This window comes from Heliangelus exortis, chromosome 2, assembly GCF_036169615.1.
Source record: "Heliangelus exortis chromosome 2, bHelExo1.hap1, whole genome shotgun sequence".
NCBI lineage: Eukaryota > Metazoa > Chordata > Aves > Apodiformes > Trochilidae > Heliangelus > Heliangelus exortis.
Window position 1 is genome coordinate 92,992,038 of NC_092423.1, and position 17,575 is coordinate 93,009,612.

General features: G+C 41.5%; 1 protein-coding gene across 2 annotated transcripts in view; it reads right to left on the minus strand.

Moving 5' to 3' along the window:
* Nucleotides 1–6,388, minus strand: part of ZNF407 (zinc finger protein 407) — a 347,438-nt gene extending 341,050 nt beyond the window's left edge. Inside the window, exon 1 of one of the 2 annotated variants that reach the window (XM_071737036.1) lies at nt 6,277–6,385. The gene's annotated coding sequence lies outside the window, so the exon portion shown is untranslated. Of the gene's footprint in view, nt 1–6,276 lie in introns of both variants that reach the window. The other variant, XM_071737037.1, reaches the window with a different exon arrangement.
* Between the last annotated feature and the right edge of the window lie 11,187 nt (nt 6,389–17,575).

Consider the following 17,575-nt stretch of genomic DNA (forward strand, 5'->3'; position numbering starts at 1 on the left):
ATGCTTACTCACATAAACTGAGGCTGAGAGGTCACCCGCTTTTCTCTCCAGCACAGAAGCAGGTGATGCTGACATGATACATAATAATAGCAGGCAAGCCTCCTCCTGCTCAGGCATGTCTTAAAAACAACTCTGGGTAAACTGTCTTGAATAGCAAATGTTTTCAGCAAACATGTTCTACTAACTTACCAAAAGCAAACGAACCCAACCATTAACTCACCAAATGGAAACAAAGGCTCTGGCAGAGCAAGTCCAAGCTTGAAAACCTGCTTTAAGAGCAAAGTCACATGTACAGAAATACAAAGCCACATCAGAGTTCTCAAGGCCATCCATATGGCACCAAAACACTTTGTGTCTGTTTTTGCGTAAATTACAACTCTTCTGAGGACATTCAAAATGATTGCTGGAATGTCTCCTACAGAAATATTTGTATACCACATTATTGTATCAGATTCCGTAACAAAAATATCACACGAAACAATGATCTCTACATAAATTGATCTCTTAGTGTTACTTTTTTGGATTAGTTCTGTTACACCTTGTGATTGCAGTAAATTTTAATGTTTATATGAATTTTTTAAATCTACATACCTATATTCTGAAATATTTTTGAAATACCAAAGATGGACCTAAGGATGGCAAGAATAATTTTTTCTAACTCCAAAGAAATACCAGACAGGAAAGCATCTACATGACTGTTTTGAGCAAGGCAGTAACCTATAAAGAAGTATACATCCAAATCTAGATGCTGAAATACAACATACCCTAACTACTCTGCATCCCTCCTCTTTGGCCATTACAGGTGCTACACACACATAGCAAGTTATATTTTTAGACTCTGAAAGGCAGAGGCAATTAAAATCTGTATCTGTATGACTAAAGACCAAAGGAAACTAAGAACATTTTCAGCCTCCCAGTCCAGTTAAAAACAGTTAAATACAACCTTTCCCATATGTCATAGACAGTACTTAAGTAGTAAGCCAGACTACTCAGAAACAAGGTCAGTCTGCTGCAGAATGAGAAAACAAAATAAAGCAAAAAATCAGCAATCAACAACTCTAGGACTTTAAAGCAGTCATGAGTGGTTTAACCAAGCATTTTACTTTTGGAACACCATTACTGCCTGTTTCTAAATGGCTCTCTTCTTTGTATATAAGCCTGTAAATTGGCTAGCACTAGAATTTTCAGACAGGGGGAAGAAAGTAAATAGACTCCTTGCTGCACTAAAGATTGCTGCTGGTTTTTAAGTTTAGGATACAATCTTCTTTCATCTTTGCATAATGAAAAATGGAAATTGATTAAAATAAAAAAACTTTCATGTATACTTAACATGAACACCTAGAATGGGCTACAGACTCTCCTGTAACTACAGAACAGGATCAGCAGACTCCACAGTTGCAGAGCAGGAAAGCAGGTATGGCTCCCCTGTTTTAAACATACCACGTCTCTCTAAGAAACAAAAGATGCCTTTTGAAATTATTCAGATGAGAAATTAAAGATTACAAGAACAATGTCTGTATATTTTTTGCTTTTTTACTGGTTTTATACGCACATGCTAATACACCACTTTGCACTTATATCTTAGCACAGGACGAAATGACAAAAATAATAAAGTACCAGTTTAGAATAAAAGTAGATGTCACCATATTTCATTTAAGCTTTCACACGCTTTTGTATACAGATGAAAGATTGAACCAGTCTGACAGTACCAGAGAGATCTCATGTGAGCTTTGACTCCCTGAGCAACATTTAGGTAGTTTGAAATGTCACCTTCTGTGCAGCCATATTCCCAATTCCTTCTAAGGGTAATCCTATGCTTATTAGCCCTGAGCATCACCAAGCAAGGCCAACTGCTTATTTCTTACATACATTTGCGTCCCCCAAGAAGCACTGTTAGTCATTCTTTCTGCTCATTCCACTCAAGTGAACATAACACACCTTTGGCAGCACAAAGAAGGAGACTGTGCTGCCCTGAACTAGCAAGGCCAACACAGAATAACCACCTTCAGGGTTAGAAGGTTGTATTTCTGGGGTAAAAAATAAAGGTTGTATTCTGGAGTAGAGGCACAGCCAAGAGGACTTTGCTGGCCTGCTGTTAGTGTCATTGCAGATGACACTAAGTTGGGAAGGAGTGTTGATCTTCCTGACGGTAGGAAGGATCTACAGCGGGACCTGGACGGGCTGGATTGATGGGCTGAAGCACAACAAGGCCAAGCATTGGGTCCTGCAATTGGTTCACAACAACCCAATGCAGTGCTATAGGCTTGGGCAAGAGTGTCTGAAAAGCTGACCAGAGAAAAAGGACCTGGAGGTGCTGGCTGACAGATGACTGAATATGAGCCAGCAGTGTGCCCAGGTGACCAAGAAGGCCAACAGCATCCCCGCTTGACTAGGAAATAGTGTGGCCAGCAGGACTAGGGGAGTGACTGTCCCCCTGCACTCAGCACTGGTGAGGTTGAGTACTTGAGTAGTGTGTTCAGTTTTGGTGCCCTCACAGCAAGAAAGACATTGAGGTGCTGGAGACAGTCCAGAAAAGGGCAACCAAGCTGGTAAAGGGTCTTGAGAATGAGTCCTGTGAGGAGTGCAGGCGGGAAGCGGGGTTGTTCAGCCTGGAGAAAAGGAGTCTGAGGGGACCCTGTATCGCTCTCTGCAGCTACCTGAAAGGAGGCTGTAGTGAGGTGGGAGTTGGTCTGTTCTCCTTAGTAACAAGGAACGGGACAATAGGAAATGGCCTCAAATTGCCCCAGGGGCAGTTTAGAATCATAGAATCAGCTGGGTTGGAAAGGACCTCAGAGATCATAAAGTCCAACCCTTGATCCACTACCGCTGCAGTTACCAGACCATGGCACTGAGTGCCACATCCAGTCTCTTCTTAAAAACTTGCTAAGAAGTCATGTTGTGATAAAACATGGCAATGGCTTTAAACTAAAGAGGGCAGATTCAGACTAGGTAAGAGGAAGAAATTTTTCACAGAGATTGGTAAAACACTTGAACATGCTGCCCAGAGAGGTGGCAGAAGCCCCAGCTCTGGAAACATTCAAGGTCAGGCTGGACTGGGCACTGAGTAACCTGATCTAGTTCGTATGTCCCTGCTCACTGCAATGGTGCTGGACATGATTTTCAAATGTCCTTTCCAACCCCAACTGCTCTATGCTCATATGTGACTCTATGATTCTACCATGGAATCAATTTGAATGAATTACAAGACCAGACATATGCTTAATCAAATGTTTTTATTTGAGTGACAGATCATCGATCCAGCACAATCTTTTCTGTTTCCCCCCCCCCAAAAAAATTTAAATTCTACACCACCAGAGGAAATTCAAGCGTAGGAGCCACTCAACAATCCTAGCTCAGCCCCATTTCATAAGTCAATCTGTCTACAAATTTTAGATGATGCACAAAATCACAAGGCTGTATACATCAAAAGGACTAAAAAAAAACAGACAAAGCAAAGCTGGTTTTCTTAATGTTGTGCACCACTGATACAAAAAATGCTGTTCTTCATTATAAAAGGTTGTTTTTTATGAAGCATTGTGACTTGACATCTGCTTCACACAGATCCTTTCTCCAGGTAACCTTTTTCTATAGAAGGAAACAACACAACTCAAGTTTAAAAAAAAAGTTTCTAACAAATAAAACTTCCGTGCAAATGTATTAGGCATTTTTGATGCTGTTACTGTAACAAGAGTTCCTACAGAAGAATGATAGTTAAAGACTGGCTCAATGTTTTTAACTCAAGTCATCTGAATTACATTTCCCACAATGCTAATAAAACTGAAATGTTTAAACATACTGAAAAAGTCACAGTCAATCATCCTGCTGTCACAGGAGTGCATTTGACTTTTTTTAAAATGTATGGATTACACAATTACTGCCAGGCTCCATATTTTATATATAAAAGCTACAATCCGATTATACATCCATGGTGAAATAATTTATGAAATGAGGGTGGAATGACTGTAATGTTACTTCTATGATGAATGTAACTTGCTGTGAATAGTCTAGGAGATCGTAGGAGAGACAAAACTGAAGCCTGTAATTGTCTTCATCTTTCATGAAGAGGTGTGACCTGGGGAAAATATCAACATCCAAAGTCCCGTACTCATGCAAACATCTTGATTATTTGTATTCTGATAGAGGAAGAAGAAAATCTAGTCTTCACAGCTCACACCTTTGGAGTTTAGGTAGAAATCACAGCTAATTACATCCAATGTTTAAATTATATGTCAATCTGTTATTTTTCTGCACCATCAGCAGATCACTCCTGCCACTTTTACTTGCACTTTTGAATTCCCATTATTTACTACACCCTAGGTGTTACCAGCATGCGCTAAGATGAACATGAATGCATGACAAACCCATGGTCTTGCAAGTCTGCAACAAGATAAACACACAAAGAGGCGAGCACAAGATTTAAATTACAGCTATGTGACTTCTGAGATGGTGTCCTGGTTTGGGCCAGGATAAAGGTGATTTTCTGTCTTGTACTTTTGCTTTTAGCCAAGTCTCTTCTAAGTAGTTGCACTTGCTGAAATTAACAGCAAGTTTCTCCGACAGTGTTAAACCCTGACAGATTGACTGGCCCAACGTGGGGCCATAGCTGTTATTTTGTTAATCACGTCCATTGGGATGTGGCGACCTCCATCTTGCCACTTAACTCCCAGAAACTGTATCTCTTGTGCAGGTCCCTTGACCTTGCTCATTTTAATAGCAAAACCAGCCTCTATCAGGACATTACAGGCCAAAAGTTACAGCAAGCAGATCACGAATGAAATGCTTTTTCCATTTCTTTCTCCTTATCTAAGACGGCAGTTAAGGTGGAACATCGTGGTTCACAGTCCACACTAATTATCTGAAGGAGTGAAAGGAGACCTTCCATAAGAAGTCAAATCAAACAAGATGATGACCCATCCCTCAAAGGCCACCTTAAAGTGGTTTGGATTAATGTTAGGTTTGGATTAATGGTTTGGATTAATATTTGCCACTGCAGGTACACACCTCTTTAGAAATATATTAAGAAACTACTAAACTATTTATGGGAACTTGCTTTTTGTAGTACAATCTGACAGATGTCCTGAAAGTCCACTAATTTGGTAGAGACAACAAAACCATGCTGAAAATCACAGGATCATCAGAGAGCAGAAGGTGACCGTGACTCAGAGACTGCTCTGTTCTGCAGTTTAAGCAGAGTTCGGGAAAAACGACTACGACTGGTCTTTCAGCACTCGAAAGAAGTGCTGACAAAGCTGTGGCAATCGCATACGTTTTCACTCACTGCCAACTGCGTAACTTCTCAATTTTATCCTCAACGACACTAAAACGACCGTCGGGAAAGGGAAAGCGGGGGCTGACGAGTAAAAAGCTTTCAAGGTAGATCCGAACCACGCCGAAAGGCTGCTGGGGGTCAGACCACCCCACGGCCCCCCTCATGGCAAAGAACCGTAACCCGCCGCTTCCGCAGCTCGGGGCGCGGCCGGGGCGCAGTAGCCAGTCCCCGCTCCAACTGGCCGCCACGCCGCTACGCTTGCGCAGCCGCCGCACTGACGGTGACCGCGCACAGCCGCACTCGACGCCTCATAGAGGTTAAAGCGCCCTGCCCGCTACCGCTCCTGTGCGGCGCCTGCTGACGACGCCGCTGTCTCCGCCGGTGTCCCGTTTCCCCCCACCCGCTGAAGGAGGTGCGGGGAGTGGCGGTGGCCACCACAGCCCCCCCGCCCTCCCGACCCGCGCATGCGCAGCGGCTCCGACGAGCTCCGGGGCTTGGGGGAGAGGGAGGCACAGCACGCGCCCGCCTCAGCGCTAACGGCCACGGCGCGAGCCCCCTCTCCCCCTCCTTCCATTTCCCCCCCGTTCTCCTTTGCCCCCCCCCCCCCCTCCCAGCCCCCGCCGCTCTCCTTCGCCGCCCTCGTCCTCCTCCGGCGGCCGCCTGAGGCAGAGCGGGGAAAAGCCGCGGCCCGGCCCCGCTGAGGCAGCCTATGGGCGTGCGGAGCGTTCTTCCCGCCCTCGCCGTCTCGGCCATTTGGTGAGCGGCGGGGGTGGGACGTGGGGCGGGATTGGCTAGACGGAGCGCCGCTGGCCGCCCGCCCACCCGGGCGAAAAAAACGACGGTAGCAGAGAGGCCCAAAAAGCCCGAGGGGAGACGCCGGCCTCGCCGCCGGCCGACCGCGGCCCCGCGACCCCACGAGCCTCACCCGGCAGGGTCCGAAGCGGCAGCCCGCCCCACGCCGCCGAGCGGGGGGGCGAAGCGGCCGCGTCTCGTCCGGCAACGCTTACCGCGCGGGGGGAGCCGTCCGCCTCCGCTTGTGATGAGCTTGGTCACAAGTGGCGCGCCGTAGATTCCGACGTTTTGCGTCACGCCCGGAGCGAGGCGCGCGGCGCAGGGAGGCAGGGAGGGAGGCGGGCGAGGCGAGGCGCGCGCACGTCACCGGGCAACGGGGCGGGAGGTGGCTCGAGCGCGCGGCCTCGCGTGCTGCCGTGGGACCCGCCTAACGGCCGCCGCGCGGGCCGGCCTCCGCCGCCATCTTCCCCCCCCCGTCCCCTTGGGGAGCGCCTGGGTCCGGTTCCTGCTGCCCGATCCGCCCGGTTCCCTCGCCAGGAAGGCCCGAGGGACAGGCTGCGTGGTGCTGAGGGAAGAAGGGAGCCCCGGGGCCGGCGCTTATCCTCCAGGCTGATGAGGAGGATGGAGAGGAGAGTTAGGTGCTAGTGAGGCGGCTGCTACCGTCCCGGGCGGACAAGGGCAGACTGAGCTGGCCGGAGGCAGCAGATGCGATGTTCGAAATGTTCAAAATAGATCTTCCTTTGCGCCTGGCAAAGCTTTGTGCGGCCTCTGACACGGCAGTTCCTGGCGCTGCATCGCACGATTATAAGGTTGTGCCATGCAGGGGTGAACATTCGAAGTGGGGTTCTACAGTCTTAACTGGGCAGGGGCAGTGTGGTGAGAATTGGCACTGATCCGTGGGATAGGTGCTTTGAAACAAACAACAAAGTAGATGAGATGCACAACACGCGGCAATCATTTGCTGAAGTTAGTATTTGAAGGTGTTAAAAACTGTCCGGGCAGTACTTCCAGTATTTCTATGAAGAGTTAATTTATGAGGGAAACGGCTGAATAAGGCAGAAGGGGAGACAACTTGTAAAGCATCCTTTGTAAACCCTTGAAGAAACCATAGTACTGAGACATTTCACGTACTTGCCCCTTAAACTAAGTCACAAGTGGTGTAATACCAAGATTAAAGAGTATAGATCTAAAGAGCCGTTTTGGTGGAACTTCTCACGGTTGTTTATGGTTTTGAAAAGGCAGATTTGCCATTTAAGTTCTTCACACAAAGTGTTTTTGGTAAATTAAGCGGAGTTATGCATTACTCAAGGCCATGGTGGAGGGGTGTCAGGAGGAATGAACACACCATTGTGATGTTTGGAGTTCACTGACTTCCTGGTCATACAGGGTATGCAAGGCCCAGTCAGACTAACTAGTTCGGCCTAACAAAGTTTCATTTAGCCAATCAATCATTTGCCTTATGACACAGCATTGTCCATTCTGAAGTGGGTCGTAAAGATTTAAGAATGGTTGGAGGATGAGCAGTCACTACAACCTGAGCTGTTTATCAAAGGAAAATAGAGAACCCAGATGGTAAAGACTGAAATGAATGAACAAAGCTTAAAGCACACAAGTACCAGTAAATAAAAGCATTACACAGAACATAGATAGTGGAACAGTATCTATCTCTCCAGCCCTTCAGGGTTATAGTACACGTTGTAATTGTCTTCTGTGTAACAACCAATCTGCACAGAGGAAGACCCCTTAATTTTTAGTAAATATATCTTTGTCTATATTCATGTATTTGCCTTTATAAGGACATTTAAGAACTTTAATAGGTTATCAAGAGACTAGGGAAAGCATTGTCAGTTTCTTAAGAACTGTCTGATTAAGAACAGTCTAATTGATAACATGCTAATTGTTCCTGTTTTTCAGCATGGGATGATAGGTAAAAAACAGAACTATTTCATATCCCACAAGCTCACTTTTTCTGCAGTTTACAAATTCCTTTTAAAAGCCTTAGAATTTTTGTAGGTCAGGGCCTCGAGTAACACCTGTATTTAAATATTTTCAGTATCCAGGTCAGCATGCCTGGTCCATCAGGTATTTAATAGTTTCTTGCCGAATGGGGAACATAGTGGGGGAGAAGGCATGAGGGTGAGACCTGGAGTTTTGTAAACTGAAGGATTTCTGACAGAAAATTAAGAGAAGCAGCAATTCTTAGGAAAAGCCTGAAGAGGGAGCCATTGGTATTGTGGAAGCAGCAATTAAGGCAAAGATGCTATTCATAAAAGGAAAATTATATCTATGACAAAAATATTTTTCATAATTAAAAGGTCTATTAAGTGTCTACAGGCATCTACATTAAATGTTCTGTTTTAGATATGTACATAACTTTAAAGTGCTGAAATTTTTGATTCTTATTTCTGAAATGTGTATACGTATTAAAATACATTAAAATGCAAACTAAGTCAATGATTAGTAAAAAATTAATTATTTAATAAATTATAAATTTATTGTAAATATGGAATAGATATATTTTCTACCTGAATATTACATTCAGAATTGTTTACATCCCACCAAAATGCTGACTCACTAGAAACGTTCTCATTTAAAGAACAGCTCCAGCTCGTCACTTAGCTGTGTAACTTAAGTAGGAGAGGTAGACAGTTTTAATGTTCCCTATTTATTCGTGTACAGGAAACAGACATAATTCCATGATTATTATTACCAGAAGTTGGTCATTTTGGTCGGATATAGGCAGTCACAATAGCCATACTTAACACCACTGGATTTGAGGTTTTCTTGTACATCGGATTTTAGACAAATAACCCGATGACTGTGGAACCTGACGATGGTCACATAGATGGTGTCTGTGACTGGCCCTGCAGGGGACACTGACTGGGGTCTCCAGGATAGTCAAGCAGCAAACCATATTGGCCATAGCAATTTCTTAAGGACCAGTAGGACTCGGTGTTCTGTGGAGATCCCTTCCAACTGACGGTTCTGTGATTATTTTGCCCGAGAGCAGAAAGTTGTCAAAGAAAATCAGTCCCTGTTTTATTCTATGCAATTACACCCATAAGGAAATGTAAAACAGCATCACTAGGATGGAAGCACCGGGATTTTTTTCAAGGCTTGTCAAGTGGCGGCTTTTCTTTTAGTTGGAAAGCAGGACTACATTTATTCTTACTGAACAAATTGTTGTGGAAAAACCTATTTCATATATATTGTTGATTGAATATATAGGTTGTTCCCTTCTGATTCCCTCGAGAGAACACTTGGAAATTACTGAGATAAATGTACGCAGTCTTAGCTGATCAGACTGAAAGACATTCTGGTCTTAATCTCGTACTACTGTGTTGCACAAAGAAATTCACAGGCCTTGAAAAATGGAACAGTTCGGGTTCAGGTGCCTGGTCAGTGACTGCTGGAAACCTGGTCAAGGTTTGTGCTTTTTGAGCAAATCTGAGTGTTCCAGCTTGGCTGCTCGGCTGCCACATCCTATTCCAGCTGCTGCCGTTTGCTGTCATCCTGTGACTCCTCCTGGGCTGGCACGGCACTGGTGCGACTCAGGGGTGAGCTGGCTCTGGGTACGGCCTCGGCAGGAAGGCACCTCTGTGGCTGGCTCAGCAGGGCCAGGAAAATTCTGGCATCAAGTCGTGTCTGGAGCTGGCTCTGGAAACCAGCAGAGGTCTGGCTGCATCAGGGCACGGCTGCACCCTGTGCTGGGACCTGCCAGCGAGGTCTCGCTGCTGTGGCACCCACCCTCATGCATCCCCTAAATGTTGCACCCTCTTGCTTCTTATCCACTGGGCTTGCAGCCCGGCTGTGGCAGCTAACTCGTTGGAAGTACAAATAGTTGCCCTTTTTTAATTAAAAAAAATGCTTACCTGCTGCTAGATAACTTTTGTTACTTTTTCTGTTGTAGAGAACCTCAGGCAAATGTGTAGAAATATAAAAATCATGTCGATTCCCAACTTCTGGTATTATCACTGCAGTATAAAGAGAAAGGATACACGCAGGCTTTAACAAGTGCTTGGAAGGGTCCTGTTTGAAGTCCTTATAATTTCATAAAATCTAGGAAAAGGAAACTGACAAGCAGTTTCAAGGGAAGAAAATATTTTTTCCATGAAAATTCTATTTATAGCAGCTTAAGTTTGAATGTAGATGTTTAAAAAATGAGGAAAGAAATGGCATAATGCTTGAAACTCCCCCTTTTATCCTAAGGAAGTCACAAATTCTAACAAAAGAAAGGAGAAGTGTCTGCAAATCCTTCATATATCCCACAAGATACATCATCAGGACCTGATGTTGTCAGTCACATTACACACTTTCTGTTCAACTCCTGAAGAAATGAAACAGCTGGACTTGCTCCACCTTGGTGCATCACAACAGCCTCTTGTCCAAATGACTCTGGATGAGTCTGAATTTCTACAGGATTAGCGTGTAACCTTTCTGCTTTTATATGTGGATAACTGAAGACTTCTTTCATTCCGCTGGCTGTCAACAGAAGTTTCAACTATCTTTCAGTATCCAGAACCCAAAAAACAAATGGCTTGAGATAGGATGTACTTGCCAGATCTCATTGGTCCTTCTGCTGTAGTTAAATGAAACTGTATAATTTAAAGCAGTCACTGGAATGGCAGAGTTGCTGCCAAGCTGGTGATGGTAACCCTGCTCTGTTGTCAGGAAGGCAGTAATGTATTGAAGACAAGTAAAGCAGTACTACCTCTTGGATTTCCATGTGTAAAAAAAGAGTGATACAAACATACATGAAATTCATATATGAGAGCTCTGCCACCAATTGTTCCTTCACACTAGACAGCTGCATGCCAGTAGTGTGTCATGCTGAAATTTTTCCAGTTTCTACTACCCAGGCTAGAGTTGCAATTAAAAAAAATAATAATAATAAAAAAAAAATCCCATGCATCTCTACAAATATAAAGATGTGGCTAGAATGATTTTTTAAAATATTCTTACAGATTTTTTTTTTTAATGTAAATGCATCTTAAGGATGAGGAGCATGCAATTGGCTGGTACTTGATGTTATTTCCCAGTAAGAGATCACTGGAATGAATCTAAGACAGGTAACAACATCAGTATTATTCACACCTCTGTACACCATGTCTGGTTTCTTTTAAGTACAACTATATATAAGTCTGTCTGGATGCTGACAATGCCAGACCTCTAAGGATTTGTTTTTGTTGTACAGCGTTTTTTTTATAATAAAAAGGTAATTCATTGCAGTAAAATGAGAGAGATTAATTTATTACAATGTATCATCTGTAACGTGTGAAGATGTCCTGCTTGCCAGTATTTACAGCTCTGCCACTGTATAATTCATCTCTTGCAAACCCACAAAGCAAGTTTGTGAAGACAGATACCTCAAATATAAACATTAGGTCTGGTATATTATGCATCAATACATTAACTTGAAGATTTAATGTGGTATCAGATCAGATCAGAGAGGGACTTGCAAAGAAAGTCACACAACATGAAATACAGTTTTAATCCTTAGTTTCCATCTTCGCTAAGTCAGCATTTTACCCACCTGCCACATGCATCCAAGGCCTGTTGGAGCTACATCCATTGAAATGAGAACCTGTGTAAACTGTCAGCTTCATGGGAAGCATTTGCTAGTTACACACTGAAGTTCTGAAATGCTCATCAGGCAAGTAACATTTCCATTTTTCTTTGCTGACAGGATGCACCTTATACAGTGTGTATTCTTGAAGTTTAGTCAAGGTTTTATTGTTTCTTTTTCCTCTCCCAAGGGTAAAATTTCTTAACAAATACAATCCAAATGCAGTGCCGAGTTATGTTTTTGCAAGCAAAATTAAATTAAAGAAAACTAAATAAATAAAAACTAAAATTAAAATCACAAACACAGCCATCATTCCTGCCTTGAGGAATAAACAAACATGTCAAATTTCACACAAGGAATGGGGGAGGAATGATATAAAAACAGAACCATGCTTTCAGATAATATTTGCAATTTTAAAATATTTTTTAAACTCCGAGAGAGTAGAAGAAGTAAGTAGGCAACACCTCCTTTGTCCTTCACCTCAAGCAACTCATTCCAGGTTGGTTGCAGAATCAGCTGAGAAGCTTTGCAGGAGCTGCCCATCCTCAGGCAGGGCTGGAAAGCTCTTTCCCAGCAGTCAGTGGCTTTCACTTTTCTCCTCAGAAACCAGTAAAAGGATTCAAATGATGCCCAAGTGTCTTGAGTTCAGTTTAAGTTCATGCATCTGTTGAAATAAATCTGCAAAGAGCTTGTGAAATTATATATATTATATATATTATATATATACATATATATACACACATATAATATATATACAATATGTATATATGTTATATATGTTATGTATGTTATATATGTTATATATATAATATATATACATATTATATATAATATATATAATATGTATATATTATATATATAAATATATACATATTATATATGTATATATATGTGTATATATATATATATACATATACATATATATATATACATATATATATATATACATATATATGTGTATATATATATATGTATATATATGTATATGTATATATACAATATGTATATATATGTATATATATACATATTATATATATGCCTGCACTTTTAGCAGGTCAGTTTGAATTTCTCATCCTCTTTTTGTGTAATCCAATGTAGCAGTATCCCAGAAAAAAAACATTTACTAGGTTTTTATCAAAATGACCTGTAATGTGAAGTTGTTCTTTATACATTTTTCTGAAGAACACAAGTGAGAAGAAGAACACATTAATTATTTCGGCAGCAGAGCTAAGTAGACAAAAAAAGCACTCTATTAACAAGCAGCTGTCCATATTTTTCTATTCATATATTTGTGTTTAAAATACTTATGTAATGATTTATCTCTTAAAGGACACAATGGGCCTTCAGCTCAAAAAATACAAACTATACAGAAATTGATAGAGCTGGACTCAATTATCCTTATACATCCCTTCCAACTCACGATACTCTATAATCCTATGATACCAGACATAAATTTGAAAATCAGTTAAATTTCACCTTAGAGCAATAAATATTGGCAAAGTACCACCCTCTTCCCTATAAGAGAGTAACTTGCACCCAAAACATGATAATGAGTGCAGTTCTGACCAGTTCAACATCTTTCTAGAGGACAAGCCTTCTAAAACCAGATCTATTTGAGAAAGCAAGAGAAACAATTCTTCTTTTAAGGATTCTAGAAAATCCTGTGTTGGAAAATAGTTGGCAGTGAGTGTTTCTTTTATCAGCGTGGATGGACACCAGAGGCAGGTGAGAGCAAGGGCATAACATATGTGGGGTTTGCACACACAGGCATCCTTCACATCCCAGGGATGAGCAAATAGGGGATGAGCCAGAGAAGTCAAACAGGATATACAAAGCAATAAGACTGTGTTCAGGACTTTTTTCATGCAACAATTTTACTAGGAATCACATGGAAAAGATGATGGATAATGGGTGCAAGTTACTCCTGGGGAGATCCTAACTGGACACCAGTCAAGAAAAAATTATCACTATGAGAACAGTCAGATATTGGAATAACATCCTCAGTGGATTCCCAAACACTGGGCAGTTTTAAGGCTCAGCTTGACAGGGTGCTGAGCCATCTCATTTTAACTGTGTTCCTACCCAGAAAAGTTGGACCAGATGATTCTTGAGCCCCCTTCTAACCTGGCATACTATAATGCTCTGATCAGTATCTTAACTTCACACACTGCTTGCTGGTGGAAGTTTCTAGCAGAAACAGGGGGACTGTGGCTCCTCCCTGGCACCAGCCACTGTGGCGATGGCTTCTCTGTCACCAGTACAGCCCCAGTTGCACAATCTTCCCTGTCCCAACATGGACTATGGACATCCTTAACTAGTAAGGCACTGTATAACATTTTGTCAAACAAACTAAATGCTGAATTCTGTGAAGAATAACTAGCAGGAGTTAATGTCAAGCTTCTTGGGAGTAACGTCACCGAAAAGGAAAACATAACTACATGGGTAAGCCTAATTTTCCACTTTTACATGCTAAGCAGATGGTGACCTGATTAGTCCTTAGTCTCAGGAGGTTGCTTGTCTTTCTGTGCCTTCAGCTACTATTGTCAGCCTCTTACTGTTTTACTCATTCTCCATTATTTTAGCTGTCTGCTGCATTTTCTCTTTTCAGACATTACTTATGGATTAAAAACTGTATTAATCTAATATACAAAAGAAACTTCCACGCTTAAGCCCACTGATTTTAAATCCAAATTCGAATGTTCCTGTTTCTTCTTTCACATTGATAATTAGTAGGAAAAAGTCATCTCACCCTTGAGCATTTGATTTCCTGCAACACAGGTATACAGGCTACAGGAGGGCAGTTCTGGGACAACATACCAAGGAGAAGGGAGACTTTGACCTTCTGTGCCTAGGCACCTGATACTGTTAGAGGTGCCCTTGGGTGTTCACCTTGGTGCCTTTGTGGTGTTCACACAGGGCTTGAGCCATCTCTGCCATCCTTGGGGCACATTTCTCAGGTACTGTAGGACATCCCCAGTGCCACTAGGCATCCAAGCCTGGATACCTCAAACCAAACTCTCAAAGGTACAGATGCTGCTGTTGAACATCCCCACAAAGTTGTTTTCTTACTGCCTGAGTGGGTTTAATCAACAAAGCATCCTCTTGTATAATTACAAGAATATAAGGGACAAACAGTACTTCGGTTTTGCTGTGAAGAGGTACCCTGAAGTAAACACAAATTAAAGCTAAATGTTTATCACAGTGGAAAAATTAGTCTAGAATAAAATTTAACTTGTCCAATTTACACTGAAAAATCACCTCTTTTTTGGTGTCTCTTTTCTGTGACCTTATGCAAAACGTGGTAGTGAACATATTGTAACATTTATAAACTGGCCAAAATCAAAGGCATTATTCAATCCTTAGTAAGAAAAACCTGAAAAAGTGTGAACAAGTTTGTTTGTTTTTGTTTTTTTTTTTATATAACAATGTCAGGAGTAGATCTTGTGACAGCTACATACATGCACGTACAAGTGTACATAAAGTATATATGACTTCCATAGTTAGTTGGTCAGGATTTGAGAATATCTAAAGTGCTCCAATGTGAGACTGAAATTTTCTGCTGTTTATCTCAATGGTCTGCATAATTCATTGGTTTTATACAGATGATTTTACCTTGACAGAGTACACTGTGATGATATTGTGCCTCTGCTTAAAAAATGATGCCATCTCTGTTGACTGTATTTTACTTTATGTTTCAAAAAGCAACAGAAAAAAAACACGACTAGGGGAAGCCCACCTTCAGTTGTGAATCTTCATGCTGTAGAGCCCACAGACAGCATGGATTGGACAGTTTTCCAAAGCAGTTATAGTCCTAGAAACACAGCCTCCATACCTCTTGCATGAGCAAATGCAGCATCCCAATAAGCTTTCTACTCTTCTGCCAAAAGGGACATATTTTTGAGTATCTGTTATTTTGGTGTTTAAGTCATTTTCTAAAGCCACTGCAAGACAAAGCAAGTCGTATTATGGCAACTGAATGTCCTTAAATACTGCAGTAAAATTAAATAATTCACCTTTATGGAGTGATAGCTTTTAAGCAGACTGCTTCACCCTGAGCAGGCCATGGAGTGCTCTCCCCTTCAGTGTTCCTTACCATGCTTGTTCCTAAATGGTTTAAGCAGGCAAAGGGAGCTGAGGGACTGTAGAGGACCCATTCTGCAACATTCTGCAAGGTGCAATGTGCAAACTGGAGTCTTCTGATCTTGGAGGCTCAGCCCTTGTCTTGGATGTGAGAACTGTAAGTTACACTGCAATTACAGTCTGGAGAGCCAACACTTTTTCTTCCTTCAAAGAAATAATACTGAAAATACAAGGGATGACACAGGAGTCATTCACAACTGACACAATGATGTGAAGAAGCACCCTGTATTCATCTTAAAATTTATATTTGGACACCTCTGGATTTTATGAATATTCGATTTGTAATTTAAATCCACGCTCGTATCTTTTTTACTTTAAAAAAAATGCTACTTCTCTTAGTCAACATTTGTTTACCTTTAGAAATACATGGGTGAGAACAGCTTCTCATGCCCAGCAAGAAAAGCAGAACATCTTAAAACATCTTGGAAGTAAATTTTTCTAGTGCAAAGAAAAATCAGAACAACTTCTAATCTGGTCATCTGTTGGTTTCAGAACTTCTCACAGGAGAAACCTCTAACCAATTTAGCCAGATCATTTCTAGATGATATGAGGGAAAAAATTCTACTAATGAGCATTAAATAATACAGGAGGTAAGATGGTAATGCTCAGTAATCAAGTTGCTCTGGTTTTCTGGAGAAAATAAGGCGGCTTAAAAAAAAAAAACAAATAAACCCCATGTATATCTTTTAGTATTATATGAAGGTGAGAATCACAAAAGTGCTGCTTATACAAGGTACTTGTGCTGGGTGATGGTCTCTTCCTCTTGCTAGCTGCATCACATGCAAATGACCTCAAAGATGAAGACAAGACATATCTTCAAGTCATGTTTTATCATCTTTTAGCTGTTGAAGAAAATGAAAGGAGAGAACCAAAATGCTGCAAAGGAAAAAAAAACCAATCACGCAAACAAAGAAAACATCCCAGGAATATTTGAAAAAGTTCTGTGATATTTTTGAAATGGAGACAGACTTCATTAAAGCTTATAGAATATCAAAAAAATAGTTGCTTTCATAAACAAAAATAATCATGAACAGCGGCAAAGTTTGGGAAATTAACATGAGATACTCACACAGTCCTTCAAAGCAGCAGACTGCACCACATGCTAATAAGTCAAACAAGAAATTACGTAGCAACTTGAGGGAATGAGGGCAGTAGCAGATGGAACTTGACACTAATGCACTACTAATACACAGACAATGCTGTCAGAAAGCATTTGAATCACAAGTGGGAAAGCTTGTGTAAGAAAGAGAGTCAGTTTAATATAACAGTAGAATGATTTCAGGCAAGGCTAAAATAGCTCAGTGTGACAAGGAGAGGGGAAATGATTTGAAAGGATGATAAAGCCTGGGGTGGGAAAATATCAAACAAAGACTTTAGTGCTCAATTTCAAGTGTATTTTACTTGATACGATTTTAAAGAGAAGTTGCTGCTTTATAAAGAAATGTAGTATGACTATTTTTAGAAACAGTGCATGACAGCCATGCAGTTTCTCTTCCTTCCATAGTAATAAGAACATTTCATGTCTCACTTTCTCTCATCTTGTTAAGCACTGTTAAAAGAAAACTTAGCATCCTTATGGGGTGATTTAATAAGAAATCCAACTTTATTCTTTAACTAGAATGGCTGTCTGATAAAATATCAACTAAACTTACAAACATATAAGAAAGAGCTCCTGAACCAGCTTTACTGCTCTCCTCGCTGTTCCTGAAGCACATCTCACGTGCTTTCCTCCCTACAATGCAGCATTTGAGGAGTGTTTATGGGAAGGGTGCCAGTGAAAACTGAGCATTTTGCAACTAACCCAGAGA